This window comes from Dermochelys coriacea, chromosome 17 (assembly GCF_009764565.3).
Source record: "Dermochelys coriacea isolate rDerCor1 chromosome 17, rDerCor1.pri.v4, whole genome shotgun sequence".
NCBI lineage: Eukaryota > Metazoa > Chordata > Testudines > Dermochelyidae > Dermochelys > Dermochelys coriacea.
In genome coordinates, this window is record NC_050084.1 from 12,583,044 (window position 1) to 12,598,513 (window position 15,470).

At 43.9% G+C, this 15,470-nt stretch overlaps 1 protein-coding gene across 1 annotated transcript in view; it reads right to left on the minus strand.

Annotated features, from left to right (window-relative positions):
• Positions 1-15,470, minus strand: part of LRRC75A (leucine rich repeat containing 75A) — a 182,603-nt gene that overhangs the window by 28,740 nt on the left and 138,393 nt on the right. The window lies entirely within an intron of this gene.

Here is a 15,470-nt window from a genome sequence, read left to right on the forward strand (position 1 = left end):
CACGGCCCCCTGCAGCACTCCAAACTCTGGCTGTCGCAAGGGAGCAAAGAACAAGCCTAGGATTTGACCAGCATGCTACCTGTCCACAAAGTAATTTTTTATTATTATTATTATTATTATTATTATTAACAACCACTGTCCCTGGGAAAAGCTGATCAGTGAAATGCAGCCCCCCATTTCCATGGCTCAAAATCAAAACATTAAAAGCCCTCAGAGTGGGCAGCAAGGAGCAGCTTGTTTAACTGTGCAAATAAAACTCACTCGTCTACCAGCATTCCCCAACACTGTGTCAAGGAGATTTCAACACAGTGTCTAGCTCTCCCCAAATGTACCAAAACCGATGGACAGTTAGAGAAGAAACCTAGTGCCAAGGTGGAAAGAAGCAATCTTGGCATAGCAGTGACCCACCCTGTTGTCATTTAAAGTGAACTCTCGGAGCTCCTCTGCCTCTCATAGCTTGTGATGTTCCTGCATCCCCTGCCAGAGTAGCTTTGAAAACCTCACTGGATTTTTCCCTGCCCAGATGTTTACGCTTCTTGATTTCCGTATCATCTCAATCCCAAAATAAAGTCCTGCCATTTCGGACAAAGCAAGGCCTTGTTATCAGGATCATCTCAAAATGATTGGTTATGAAGCTGATATTAAAAAGAAGTGAACTCTTCCCCCTTCAGCTGCCCAATCCCTAGGATTTTGCCTGGAGTTTCCGTCACTCGATTCAGCTTTTGTGTAGAAAGAGGCTGTGCCGTAAGCCTTGATCTGGTGTGGATTTTACAGGAGGATGTGATACGATAGGGGACAGCACAAAACTCTCTCTAAGGTGACAAGCCTCTGTCATGCGAACAAGCTTTAACAAGTAAGTGGAGCCCAGGGACTGCTCAGCTTCAGGACGACATATTTATTCCACGACAGAACCGGGATTGCCCTTCCAGAAATGCTGTCCTATTTGTAACAGGGGAAAAAGAGCCAAAGGTTTCTCGGCAGCTGGCAGGCAGCTGGGCTGGTGTCATGATTGGAATCTCCCACACTTAGCCAAGAAGCTGCTAGTGAATAACCCTCCTCCCCTACTCCTGGCAGCAGTGCAACTGCTGACATTTAAGAAAGGAATCGTGGGCACACGAAGATGACTTCCTCCCTAGGAAATGTTAGAAATACTTCAAGCAAAAATGACCTTGTTGGCTGGCAGGAATAAAATCTACTCTTTAGTGGAGAAGGGTGAAACAATGTGATTAAGGTAACACTGCCCTGTACACAAGACTAGAGAAACAACTAAACCAATATCCTGAATCTGAACACCCGGACCTCTGGGAGATGCAGGGATCCAGTCCCACTTTTTCCAAATGCCCCTCTCTAGTGGGAAGAGCCAAAACCCTGGATCCCGATTTGTCCAAAGTTTGGGGGCTTTGAAAATCTGGATCCGAATCTTGCAGCGTTTGGCCGTTATCTGCTAAAAATGCAAACTGACCCTTCTTTAGGCTAAGAGTTGGGATAATTTTCTGCTATATTCTACACATCTTTGGAGTGCCTGTCAGTGCAAGGTTTCTAGCCTGGTTTGAATTATAGTCAAGGGGATACGAGTTGGTTCCTACTTATCTGAACCTGTTTGCCTATCCCAGCAGGGAGAGAATTGTAACTAACTCAGCCTGTATGCCTGAAGAAGCCACTTCAAATCTGAGCAGGTGTTGAAATTGTAATGAGTTTGATCCCTAGCGGACACGTTCCTAGACCACAGCATGGCCTAGTTCAGAATGAATGGTAATCTCTGGTCAAGAGAGACGCAGGATTGGAAAAACAGAATATTGCAGGTCAGGATTAAAATGCATTAACAGTTGCCTGGTTGCTTGTGGAAAGCTTGATTGCTGCCAGCCAGCACTACGCTGACCTCACAGTGTTATCACTTTCTTATTTCATGCAGGCTAAAGTCCTACTAGTATTTGGGTTTCACGTTTCTCACAAATCACCCGAACGAACGCAAGTCCTATTGCCTTCTCCCACGCTAGCCCTCCTCACACAGCATGGCTCCCTGTTTTCATGAGCACCACACCCACACACAGACAGAAGATGGACCTGATCAGACCTTCTCCAGAACTTGGGGATTCATTTGAATCTGGGATCAAGATTGTCAAGAGTCCTCTAGGTGCCTCAGTTTTGAAGTGCCCCAGCTTCACACACCTTAAAGGGGGTTGATTTTTGCTCACAGCCAGAGCCATTAAGTTCTCTCCAGCTGGGCACTCAACAATTGAGGCATCCAGAATCATTAGTCACTATTCAAAAGAGTGGCCTGGGGTTTTAAATTGTTCTGTTGTAGTGACAGGGATGAGCAGCAAAGTTTGGGGCTGTTCAAATGTGGAGAACTGGCTGGGACCCATCTCTGAACATACATTCAATAGAGAAATGAGAGGGGGTGGGGGAGAGTGAGAAACAATGAGGGGGCGGAGGTGGAAATACATTTCCTGCAGCAAGAGGAACATCTGCATGAAATAACACAAGAAATAGATTTCAGGGCCAAGCTTGAGTTGGAGGGAGTGGACCCTGCAAAGGAACAATAGAAGTATGCCACCCTCCAATCCCAGGTGTGACTGCAGCCCGGGTAGACATAGCCACACCAGCCTGGTTAAAAATAGCCATGTAGTTGGCGAGGGCATGGGCTACAGTGTGGACTAGCAACGCGAGTACAGACCCCGGGTCACCAGCGCGCACGTACAGACAGCACGGAAGTTCATGATGTTGCACCTAGGCTGCTAGTTTTAGTCATGCCAGCATGGGTAAAGCTAGCACAGGTCCGTCTAACTGGGCAGAAGTCACACCTCCGATGGCAGTATAGACATATGCATTGCTTTGCCACTAAGAATGAGGCCCTGAGTGGGAGGGTACCAATATGAGTCTATCAAACTTCCCTCAAAGTTTGGTTCTACTAATTGAGAAGTGTAGCCAGAGGCCTCTTGTGAGTCAGACACTTTAAGCTGGCTGCCCGCTGAAGGGGGGAGACTCATTTCTCTCAAGTTGGCAGAATGACTATGATCGTCTATCAGCGACAGTCGTTTCTCAGGGAGAGTCACTGTTTTAGTCCTACAGTGCATTGCACCTCATTGTTAGAAAAAAGTAGGGATTGTTTTCATAATATAAATGATTATGGGTCAGTTGAAGAAATTCCGAGGCTAGGAAAAAAGAATCAATTTCACCAAGTGATTCTTCATTTAATAAGAATTATTTCTGCCTAGCTGGTTTCCCACTGTGAAACCCACCTTGCAGGGATGGATTCAATTAATCACCTACAAATGTGTCAAAAACAATTCTAATTCCCATGCCCTCCAGAAATGGCAGGAAGTAAGTGAAAGATTATTAAAAAAAACCAAACACACCCTCCCGTGACCTGCGGTCAAAGGCCTATTCTAATTAGGGGTTGGACAAGAAAGGATAGTTCTGAGACCACAGGACAATCTTGGAGTGTGAAGCCTCACTGCAGGGTTAAGATGAATTTTCAATGCAGTTGCTGGTAATTTGCACACATTTGCCTTTGTGTCTTGTTCAAATTTAACCTTCATTTTGCCTCTATTAGTCTTTCCTGGGTGCACTGAGCTTACAGTTCCCATTCCCTTCAGGAGCCAATTATCCCTGAAGCAGAACGCAGAGCAAGATGAAGTCTGCGTTTCAGGTGCAGAGGCTCAGATGTTCTTTTCCGTTCTGAGGAGAGAACATTTCGGGGGTTTTTAAACCAAGATTTTCAACCTGAAAAGTTTCAGCTACAGACTAAAAGCGGAGTATGTGAGAAGCCGGCAATGAATGATTTCCGGAGGCTTTTGAGACCAGAGTGCTGCTCAGAGAAACATGAGTGTTCAAGAGGAAAAAGCCCGTTACTGTAGGTTAACTAGTCCCATGCATGCTGGGGCAGAGGGCTTTTCCTGACAGGATACTCTCTAGCTGTAAGCTCATTTGCTCACCCACACAGCAAAAAACCACAGCTTGTTGATATAAGATTCAACTGGGGGAGAAAAACAAACAATGACTGCATGTCTAAAGGTAGTTCCTTCAAAATCAAGAGCCATCCAACATATTTGTGGAAGGCAGCAAACAGGGTAACAGTGTTTTTTTAAGGGATGACTTAGTGATACAATTTAATCTTCCCCAGAAATGACACCCTACTCTTCAGCACCTAGGTGCAGGGCTCTTTGGATGTATACAAACAGCACCAGCTTTCAGAGCGTACACAGTGAAACCTGACAAAGCACCTCATAGGCCCAAATGTTTTCCATGATCAAAGGAACTCCCAGGGAGCAGGGGTGGGAGAAAAAAAGTGAGAGCGAGGGGGGTGTGTGGGAGGGACAGCGTCTGTGCACATGAATAGGCTGGAGTAGATCAGATCTCTGGCTTCTGTTTGTCCTAATCCCTACTCACGCAGAGACGGGAATCCTAAATGGAGTCCTTATTTGCGAGGCCCCACACACTGCGCATTCTGATACACATTTTTGAGACACTCTTCCATTGCAAGATCACATAATTCACACACACGCTACCATCTCTTTTCTACAGCCTTAAGAGTCTGTACACACGTGTAGCATCTTATAGCTCTGAGTCCTACTCCATATCTGCCAGAGAGATGAAAATCATTGCAAATAAAGACACACCGTACACTACAATGGAAGAAGAAAAGGAGTACTTGTGGCACCTTAGAGACTAACAAATTTATTAGAGCATAAGCTTTCGTGAGAGCTGTAGCTCACGAAAGCTTATGCTCTAATAAATTTGTTAGTCTCTAAGGTGCCACAAGTACTCCTTTTCTTTTTGCGAATACAGACTAACACGGCTGCTACTCTGAAACCTACAATGGAAGAGATTGCCTTCCTCGGAAGCATCATGTCCTGTTATTAGCTATACAGGACACTGGATTATGTTAGACTCAGAATTCCTCAGAACAGGATGTGTTTGTATAACCCCTCACACAAAGAGGCACCAACCCCGACCGGGGCCCTAGGGTACTACAAAAATTAAACATTAAATATCGGTGTTATATAATTCTGAGGAGGCCTCTGCCACTCTCTCAGAAGCACCGGCATGGTCTGTAGGACGCTGCACGTGCAGGGAGCACAGTTGTATCTGCCTGTAACATCTTCTCTGTTTAATCCCTTCCGCATCCATCAAATATCAGACTAGGGTGTCTCGGCTGCACAAGCTGTTCACCTTTAGCTTGGTTTAACCAGAGATTGTTCTGTACTTTGGCCCATCACACATTCCAAACACCAACTGTTCCATATTCAGTCACGGTCAAACAAGTGGTCATTAGATCCTGTGAGTAACACGCAATCAATAATCCCGCATCTTTTTCATCTTTCTGGGGCTCCCTCACTCTAACATGAAACTTGTTGCTAACAACAGACAGTGAATGACATTGTAAGATGTATTTATTGTTTGAGAAATAGAAGTAGTGGTTTTGTTGACCATGGAACGCGTAACCTTATACTGCTGTAGCAAGCCATGCTGTGCATCTCTAATACACCAGCCTGACCTTGGATGCCACGTCTGTCAATTACAATGTTCTCTCTCCAGATATAGGATTTAATACAGTGATTTGTAGAGGTTGGTGCAAAGAATCCAGACATTGCAAACCACACACACACAGTTATGTTACAAACACCCAGACTTAGTTTGGGAAAGCCAGAACCCTTTTTCTTCAGCACCACAACACAGGCTACTACCCCGGGAGCTAAAAGAAAACTCCCTTTGCTGCACCTAGTAATAGGTCCCATATCCTATATGGCCCGCCATGGAGGGCAATCTTACTCACTCACACAAAGACATTACATTACAGTGGGCAGTCAATGAAATCCACCTCCCCGCTCCAAATTCTGTTCCTTGACTCTAAGTTCAGTCACTTCTCAACTAGGGAATCTCTCTCTTTCCTGATTCCCCCTCACCGGTGGCTGCTCTGTTGGTTTGGCGCACTGCAGGTTGGGTAAAAGCTACCAACGAAACATCATCTGATTTCAACCAGAAGAATTAAGCTTGCCACTACCTAGCGATCTAATGAGCACTTCAACTCTACTGGGCAAGTACAAGACACTAATAAGCCTTGCATGGGAACTACTAGGGGGACTTGCATTCGTAGCTTTTATTTCCTGGTGGATCCAGTCACATCATATTACCAAATTAAGCATTAGCCTCTTGAGAGGGTTTCATGAGTCTTCCAGAGTGTGCCTGGGCAGAACAATGTGACCTTTGAAGGGAAAGCCAAAGCAGTGTGCTCTGCCTTCAGAGTTAAGTTAGAGAACTGAGAAATAGTCCCAGCATGAGCTTCCTCAGAGACATTCAATTACAGTTTAATCACCTGTAGGAGTAATTTGTTTTCATCCCAGGCCCCAAACTCCCATGCGATGGACCAGATAACTTTTCAATGGAAATGAACAACAAAATGGGTGCTTTTAGCAGGCTCTTTATCATCCCAGTTTGGCTGCTCTTCAAAGTGCATGAGGTGACCCTATCAATCAGAGCAGGGTGGAAAAGCCCAGGGTTCCTAGCGAATCAGGGACAGCAAAGGTGACAGCGCTTACTCTAGCAGGCACAGGAGAGACAGAGTCAGCGATGAATCGGCTCAATGCCAACTGCTTTATCTGCCACAAACAGCATCAAGCTGAAATAGTTCTTAACCGACTGCCCCCATAAATACTCACTCACTCTGGACTTACACAAATGAAACCTTTAGCTCTACAAAAGGCATTGAATTTGCCTGCATTTCTTTCTGCTTGCATTACACTGAAGGTCTTTCCAGGATCCCTGCCTCTTTGAGTGAATGCACCAGCATTCAAGCAAACAGGACAATTGCTACAGCACTTTTCTTCCCAGGGCCAGCTTTACAGGAGGTACAAGTAGTGTGCGGTCTGCTCCATCAGAGAACAGCAGAGCCCCTTTGTCAGCAGAGCCAGCCCTAAAAGCATGAACCCTCCAGGTACTCATGGGATTGGATAACCCATGTCCCATCATCTACTCACTGGCCACCTTGGCAAGCCATCGAACGGATTCTTCTTCCAGCAGGAGGTCCCTGTCTCTGCTCAGTCTCCTGCAGTCCTCAAAGGCACTGAACCCTTTGATTTAATTGGGGATTGGTCCTGCTTTGAGCAGAGGGTTGGACTAGATGACCTTCTGAGGTCCCTTCCAACCCTGATATTCTATGATTCTTTGCACCTAAGCACTTCAGTCATATCTGAAAACCAAAGGCTACACATGACTCAGCAGAAACAGACAAACCCTTCCAGAGAAAAGGACGTGGGCAGAAAGTCCACTGCAGGGGAGCACTGATGAGTAACCCTGGCAGTCTGAGGACCATTCTGGTCCCAGCTTAGATGTGATACCTCAAAACAGCTGCTTACTTGGTCTGTGCCATAGGCTGAAGATATGGAAAGATGAAGCAAGAGCAAACATCTTGAACTTCTCAAAACATTATTCTGCTCTAACCCACTTGAAGCTCTTCAGCACTTATTTCCTGTTGGTTGATTAATTTTCTATTAAGGAAGGAGGAGAAGGATGGAGTTTGTGAATAATGGCTCAGAGCGATCCAGGATAATTTCCTAGCAATCACAGAGATGAAAATTAAGTGCTGGGAGATTTTGAATACTATGGGACAAATTCGGCTCTCTGTTACTCATTTCAGCGTGGAAGCTCTGGTGGAATAGAGAGTAGAATTTGACTTGGTTGGTTTAGTGTTATATACTTAATCTGTGTTCCTTGATATTTTCTTGCTTGGATCTTTTCTAACTGGGGGGGCGCGCGAAGGGGGAATCTCCAATTTTATTCCCTTAATCAAATGTTCTAGATTACAGCTGACTGCTGCAGATTAGACCCTATAAAGCAGAACAAAGAAATATAAACAAACTCTCTTGACGTCATGTTTTTCTACAGAATAACTTCACTCTGAGTAGAACAACAGTCAGTACATTGCAATGCTCTGAAATCAGAGACTTCTATTCTACTTACAGTATCAGAATCCCTTCTAAGCCGGTTCTGATGTACATTCATAAACAGAGAAGAAAGGAGAATGTTACTTTATGAGTTCTTTGCTTCTTTTTAACATCCAAAGCATGGACTCAAGCCAAAACCATCGATCTAATCATCCCTGAACTTAGGGGAAGGTTGGATCCACTACAGAACTTAGTGGCACATCCCTGTTATGCAATCAGACCTAGTCATTCATTCCCTCTCCATTTGACACAAACCTGCTGTTCCATCGATGAAATGTAAGATATGAACAATTTAATACACTGATATTTATATCACATTAACCTATAAAGACGAGCATTAGATAACTATAAGCCATTTTGAGGCACTGTATATTATTAAAATTTGCTTCCAAATGGCCTAGAACTTTATTTTGTCAGTGGATATATATATTTTTCTCCTGCTGGATGAAGTTCTCTCTTCTGCACATGGTGTTTCTAACTCATGATGGATGACTTGCTGTCCCTTGCTTCTGTAACATCACAGTCTGTTCTCACAGAAGGAACAAAAGTGTTTTAATTAAATCCTTTATATGGTCACGGAACGCTGGGCAGAACAGACATTGCAATACAAACTGCATGTGTTTAAAAAGCAGTAAAATACGTCTTTGAAAAAGGATATCTTTGATTTGTGCTATAATGTGTGGTTGGGTTTAAATTGCAAAAATATAGGGTACTTCCAGGATTATCCATGTTAAAAAGCTAACCAATCTGTAGCTACTGAGAACTTCACAATTGTCCCTATGCTAAACACTACTGCCTCTCAGATCTATACGACTCAGACAAAATGTAGATTCCCCCGCTCCAAAAGAACAGGCCTTACCACTTGATCTCAAAGAGCGGTATGTATTATGGGCCTTATGGCACACCTTTGAACAGCTCCAGCTCAGAGCAGAGGATTGAGAGTCACTGGGGACAGAACAGCCAGCAGTCAAATAGTGTTTGTATCCATCCTGCTTATAGTAAGGCACAAAGTCATCTGCTGTCAACAGGAACACACCAGAGCTACTACCCGACAGACTTGGGACAGACTTAATGAGACCGAGTTTAAGGGGATAAAGGTGACAAGTAGTACACTCTTAGGGATATGTATTGCTATTGTTGTTCCTAGTCCCCAGTTTGCAAATTCCCAGCAACATAGGGAAGGCAACAACTATTTGCTGTTATCCACTAGAATTGGTTTCATATCTTTAGGAGCAGTTAAAACATTAGGTGAACAGGTGCAAAGACAAACTACTGTCCCCTCAGGCAGGGTGCCTAGAATGACATGTTCCCCCGACAGGTCACGTTGCATTGCAGCCACGTTCTCTTACCACATTACCAGTCCATGTTACCTCAAGACATGTGAGAGCTGTGAAATACCCACTTTCTACATACTAAAAAAAAAAACAAAACCAATCCTCTTTTATAGCCACAGAATACTTCTGCTCAAGCCTATGACAGGTTGTCAGGTGCTAGACTTAACAACAGATCTCTCTTTTCCAGAGAAGAGAAACAACATTAAAAGTTGCCTGGCCAAAAGAAGAATTAATTGCAGCTCAACTGTTGAAGTCCTGAGCTCCTCATCTGCCATCATCATCAGCCAGGTTTCTGTGCAGCAGAAGGAAATGGCACAGACTGTGCTGCAAAATTATCCCCACACCAGACAAATGTAAACATTGCTGCCAATCCTGTATTTAATGTCAGTCTTCTGGCACTACAAAGGTAGCAGATGCTGCTTGGGGTAATTCCAGACACATGGGCCTGACGCACAGTCTATGTAACAATGGAATCTCTGTGGTGCAAACCCAATAGGTCAAGTTCTCAGGGACACACATGCAATCATATTGGTTTCAGTGGGGTTGCCCAGGTATAGGGCAGAACAGGATTCAGCCCAGTATACAGGTTCTCTCTAGAAGGGAAAAAATAAGGACCCTATTCTGCCTTCAGTTTCATGGGTACAGATCCCATTAATGCCATTTACTTAAGTATAGCTCCTGTGGAACTAAGCGAGAGTAGAGTTGGGCTCTCTAAGACTTTCATTGAAATCCTGGCTCCCCTGAAGTCAATCATAAAATTCCCATTAACTTAAATGGGCTAAGATTTCATCCCTTACGCTGAATGGTTAGGAACCAGCCTTTAGTACTGAGACAAGACCACAGGCTGGAGTTGAGGCAGGTAGGTTTGTATTTACTAGAAGAAATACGGCAACCTTGCAGTTTCACTATAGTTAGCTGCTGTGCTCTGGGCCATTACTACACAATACTCTAGTGCAGTGGTTTTCAAGCTGTGGTCCACAGACCCCTGTGGGTCCCCAAACCATGTCTAATATTTCCAAAGGGGTTCACACCTCCATTTGAAATTTTATAGGGTCTGCACATGAAAAAAGGTTGCAAACCACTGACCTACCGGTATGTAAAGGCAGTAATGGATCTCTGTGGATTTCACAGGGTTTGACTAACATTTTTCTTAGGGTTCAATAATAAATCACTGATGATGTAAGACAGCTGCTCTACTGGGCCTCCAGTTCCTCCAAAGGATCTTCGGCATGTGCCATCAACCACCCTGCCTAGCGGCATTTCACAGCGTACAGTATATCACATGTGGAAATGAGCCATACTGAGCAACAGATCGCAGCTTTTCTGGAAGGTGGTTCCCTTCCATGTGGTGCTAGTTAGCGCTGCAAAATAGTTTCCAAACATTTCTGCCAAAATACGGAAAACATTCCATTTGCATATGTTTTGGCTGACGGCTACACAGCAGACAAAATCTAATGCAAATACCAAGAAAGTGCTGACTTTGTGTAAGATGTACTACACCAGTAATATGATGGGTCCTATATATTATACATACACTACACACACACCCTCAGATGGGCAAAGCACTGCTGAGGTCCCATTTACTGAGGATCCAGTCCATGGGGTCAGCAGTGGGATAGACTTGCAACAAATGCAGGGCTAGGTAACAAAAGGAATGTGTTTAGGAAAATATACCGCCACAAAGGAGGAGGCAGCCAGCTAATTCACGGCTGCCTAAACAGAGCCACCTATGTGCTCAAAGAGTGGGGGAGAAACACAGAAAGGTCCCAGAAGCGTTAGGGTTTAGAAAAGACACACAATATATACTAGAGCCTTGCAACCTGATGGGACCCGACTACAATGTCAGGTTCAGGTTGGGTCAGAAAAATCACCCGATTCTCTTGGGCCAGGTGACTCTCCTCTCCCGCCAGTGGGATTGGCACCCCATTGGGCTGTGCGCACGGCAGAGTGAGTGTGCCAGGAGTGGCAGCACCTCTCGTTCCACAGCGTGCCCACAGCACTGCAGGGGTTGGCAGCCGGCAGGAGTGGAGCAGGCAGCTGTGATGCAGACACAGGTCTAGATGGAAGGACTGGGGTCAGGTCGGGCTGGGAAACAACTCAACCCGCTCGGGCTCAGTTTGGGTCAGGTGGGCTTGTGTCCCGTTCAGGTCAGGCTTAAAAGTTAGGCCAGAGCAGCCTATAGTATATACAAGTAGACGTCACCACACGCACAACGTAGGAGCTATGCTGGGTCTGCTTGCTCCAACATCTTATCACCTGACAAAATAAGGAGGAAAATGGACCATGCATAATTAATGTTCTTATTAATATGGTGGGGTGATGTCCAATTAAAATATAACCATGCAAATCATTATTGCTACCACCGTTATGTAATTGCAACGAATCTTATACAAAGTATAATACATGGCCAGAAAGAGTTAAACAGCTTGCAGGCTGAATGACCCAAAGCCAAACTTTAAAGTCATGTTAGAAAGGTATGCAAATGGTAATTAGGGCCATTCTATGGCTAGATAGGCTAGAACTTTGAAATGCAAACTTATATTGTTAGAAGTGATACTAATTGTGTGCATCTTAGATGCTACCCATGTAAGCAGACAGTTCCTGTCTGTCACTATAGCTACCGAGTCAGAGATCAAAAGGGAATATTACCATTTAGATCAATCTTGGGTGAAATAATGTCATTATCTATATGTCTCTTTGAAGTTTGTGATAGACTGCCTAATGGCTAAATTGCCTTCTGTTAATTTGTGTAACTAATTACTGGTGGTGTTTAGAAAACAGAAAGTTACATCAAAAGCCTATTGTTTACCCAGGACTGTATGGTCAAGTGGATGCTAGAACACTGTATAAAAAGACGCTTGGGTCCTGATCCTGTTTATCTCAGATCTGCTTAAGCTTCATTAGGGGAAGTTTGAGTTGCAAGATGAGATCGTCGTTAAGCTGGTATACCCTGGATATGATATTTGACATTCAACTATAACCTATGAACTAAATTCTAAAGAAACTCTTCGCAACTACAAAGCTCACCATCTCTGCTATGTATCTGAACCTCAAGACTTGACCTCCAGTCAGTATGTATGGTGATCTTTTAACCTATACTCACTCACTCTTTCCTTTTTTTTAGTTAATAAGAATTGGCTATAACCATGTATTTGGGTAAAATCTGAAATATTTATTAACCTGGGAGGTAATGTGCCCGATCCTTTGGGATTGGTAGAACCTTTTCTTTTATATGATGAAATAAAATTTTTTTTAAAAATCTTCCTCATATTTGATGTGGGAACCTGGATGGGGGCCTGAGGCTGGGTCACTTCAATAGAACGGTGTTGTTTGGACTTCTAAATAACCAGTAAGCTATTAACAGAAGCTGTTTAGTGCTGGCTTGGTAAATCGAAGTATTAAATTATCCACCAGCTTTGGGGTTTGTCTGCCCCATTCTTTGTAGTTCACCCTAATTGAGTGACCACAGCGGGCCCCCACTAGGACCCCAGTCACAGTCCCAATTAAATCCCTCTAGCGTAAGTTGTATAGTCCCTGCTCCATCAGGTCTGAAAGGAATCGATCAGGACAAAGAGGTGGGGGGATTGGGGGAGAGAAGGCAAACACAGCACGTCTGACAGAAGAGCTGTCGTGTTCAGAATGAGTTACCAAACCCTTATATTATCTCTGCACAGAGACAGCGTGTGGGAGAGAGTCTGGTAGGTTCGTTAACAGCGCTAATAAAGGCACTTAATCAGTCAGAGCCCAGCACCTAAGAGGAAATGCAGAGAACAAGACCAAGGAGAAAAGCTATCTTTGGGGACACAAACTATTGTCTCTGCGAAATCCCTGGGCAGATCACTAACAACGACCCAGTAAGAGACTTGCTTGTTTTTGACTTGCTCATCCTTCCCTTGCTTTCCCCTCTTCATCCTCTTTGCTTCCTGAGCCTTAAATACAGTCTCATCCCTTTTGCATCAGTCCAGGCCTTCTTGTCAAATTAGATCACCCCTCTGTCACATCAGGATCAACTGGTGTCAGCTCTAAACCCACTGGCGTTCCCTGCTATCTCACTAAGCCACCTCTTCTACACAGATAGGTTTTTAGACTTGGTGTTGCCTGGGGCCTCTGTGCCTTCACTACTAACAACCAAAGATCAGTCATCAGGCACAAATGATTATACAATTCTTATGGCAGCCTCTTCATATTTCCAGGGGAAGTTCTCGTCTAGCTGGAACAGGCTGGATCCTGAATGGTTACCTGTAGCTGTACAGTACCATGCAAAAGATCAAATTTTAATATCCAGTCCTCTCGGGGCAGATTCTCTCAAGAGTTCAGCGTAATAAACATTTATGTGGAGCCTCGAGTGCACTTAGAGCGATTGAAGGAAGAAAAAAAAAAGGGGGCTGCAGAAAATAACTACCATATTGATGATGCTACGGGATACACAGAGGAAAAAGTTATGCAGAGCCTCTGCAGGTGGGTAGTGAGATCAGAGTTTGTATTCAGTGCACACATTGGCAAATTAGTTGCCTCCTGCCTGCAGCATGCCTGCCGTTGCCCAAAGGAAACACAGCTCTGCGTGTTATAATCACAGACAGAGCAGGGGCACCTAGACAGAAAGGCCTAAAAGAATTCTAAAGAAAGGCCTGATTACAGATTCCTATCCCTCCACACATACCTGTAGCTGTCTGTCTTTCTCCCTCTCTCTCACTCTTCTCTCAGAAGTTGGTCCAATAAAAGATATTACCTCGCCCACCTTGTCTCTCTAACATCCTGGGATTGATACAACAACACCACTGCATGCAGCTCAAGGTAGTTTAACAAAATAGATCAAAGAGACATATGCTGCTGCACATGGGTAATACGCTGGCAAACTGCATGCAATTTGTGCACCCACTAGAAGATGGCTGGCAGAAGTGGACTAACTCCGCTCACTCAAACATTAGAGGTCTGTGCCCCAGAGCTGAAGGTCCAAGGGTTGAAACTCTTGCTGTTGACTAAAGCAGAGAGATCTTAATTCAGGAAAACAGATGATTTGGGTCAGATTTTGAAAGCTCATGGGCACAAATAATTAGGAGCACAAATGAGAGCATTTATACATCTAAGTATCTGGTTTGCAGGTACTATCAAAAAAGACATCCAAGTTACTCGGTGCCCATGAATGACCAGAGGTGCAAAACTGTAAACAAAGTTATTTGTTTCCATGACTATGCAAAATCTGGCCCAAATGATTTATTTGCACATGCAGCTGGTTTTGTTTTTTTTTTAAACCTGTTTTCAATGGCTTAACATCAAAGCATCTTACATACACAAAAAGGGAATCTACATTGAATCCCAGGTGTAAATCAGGACCTTTAAGAGCCCATTAGTACATAAGATTTTCTGGTTTTCACATGAAAATACATGGCTGATACAAACACATTTGTGGGCGTCATTTAGAAGCATGGCCCTTCGTTTCAAAAAGTCTTAGTTTCCATGAAGTTACAATATTTAGGGCATGTGTCGCTCTCATTTTGATCTGAAGAGTCAGAATGGTTTTGGATTGATATTCAGCTGTCCCAAGAATCCTAGAGGTGTTCCAGCATCATAAGGAACAGTCTGAACCTGAGAGATAATTGCCAAGGAGATTTTGACATTGAAGCTAACTGGGCAGCAGGGGAAACCATTTATACTGTAACAAAATACACACAGCTGGCACTTGTTAGCTGTATTTCCTCTTTGAAATACTGCAGTGATTTCAGGGCCTACTTTACTATACATGACAGTGAATTCAGAGAATATGACACTTGTATTTCAGGCCTCACAGTTGTAAAAGCTTGATGTTCAAAGTCTTTATTTTACTGTAACTTTGGCTTAAAGTAGAAGTTCAAAAAGGTTCAACCTAATTTTCTGGGACTTTGGTTTTGGACTCTTTGAAAAGAAACCCCTTTCCCTTTGGTTTTGACACACTACAGGATACAGCTAACTATTTTATACAAAATGGGGAATAACTGGCTAGGTGGCAGTACTGCTCAAAGGACCTGGGGCTTACAGTGGATCACTAATTGATTGTGATGCAGCTGCGAAAAAGGTGAATATCCTTCTGAGCTGTATTAACAGAAGTGCCATATGTACGACTCTACTCAGCACCAGTGAGGTCTCAGATGGAGTATTATGTCCAGTTTTGAATGCCACACTTTAAGAAAGATGCGAACAATTGGAGAGTCCA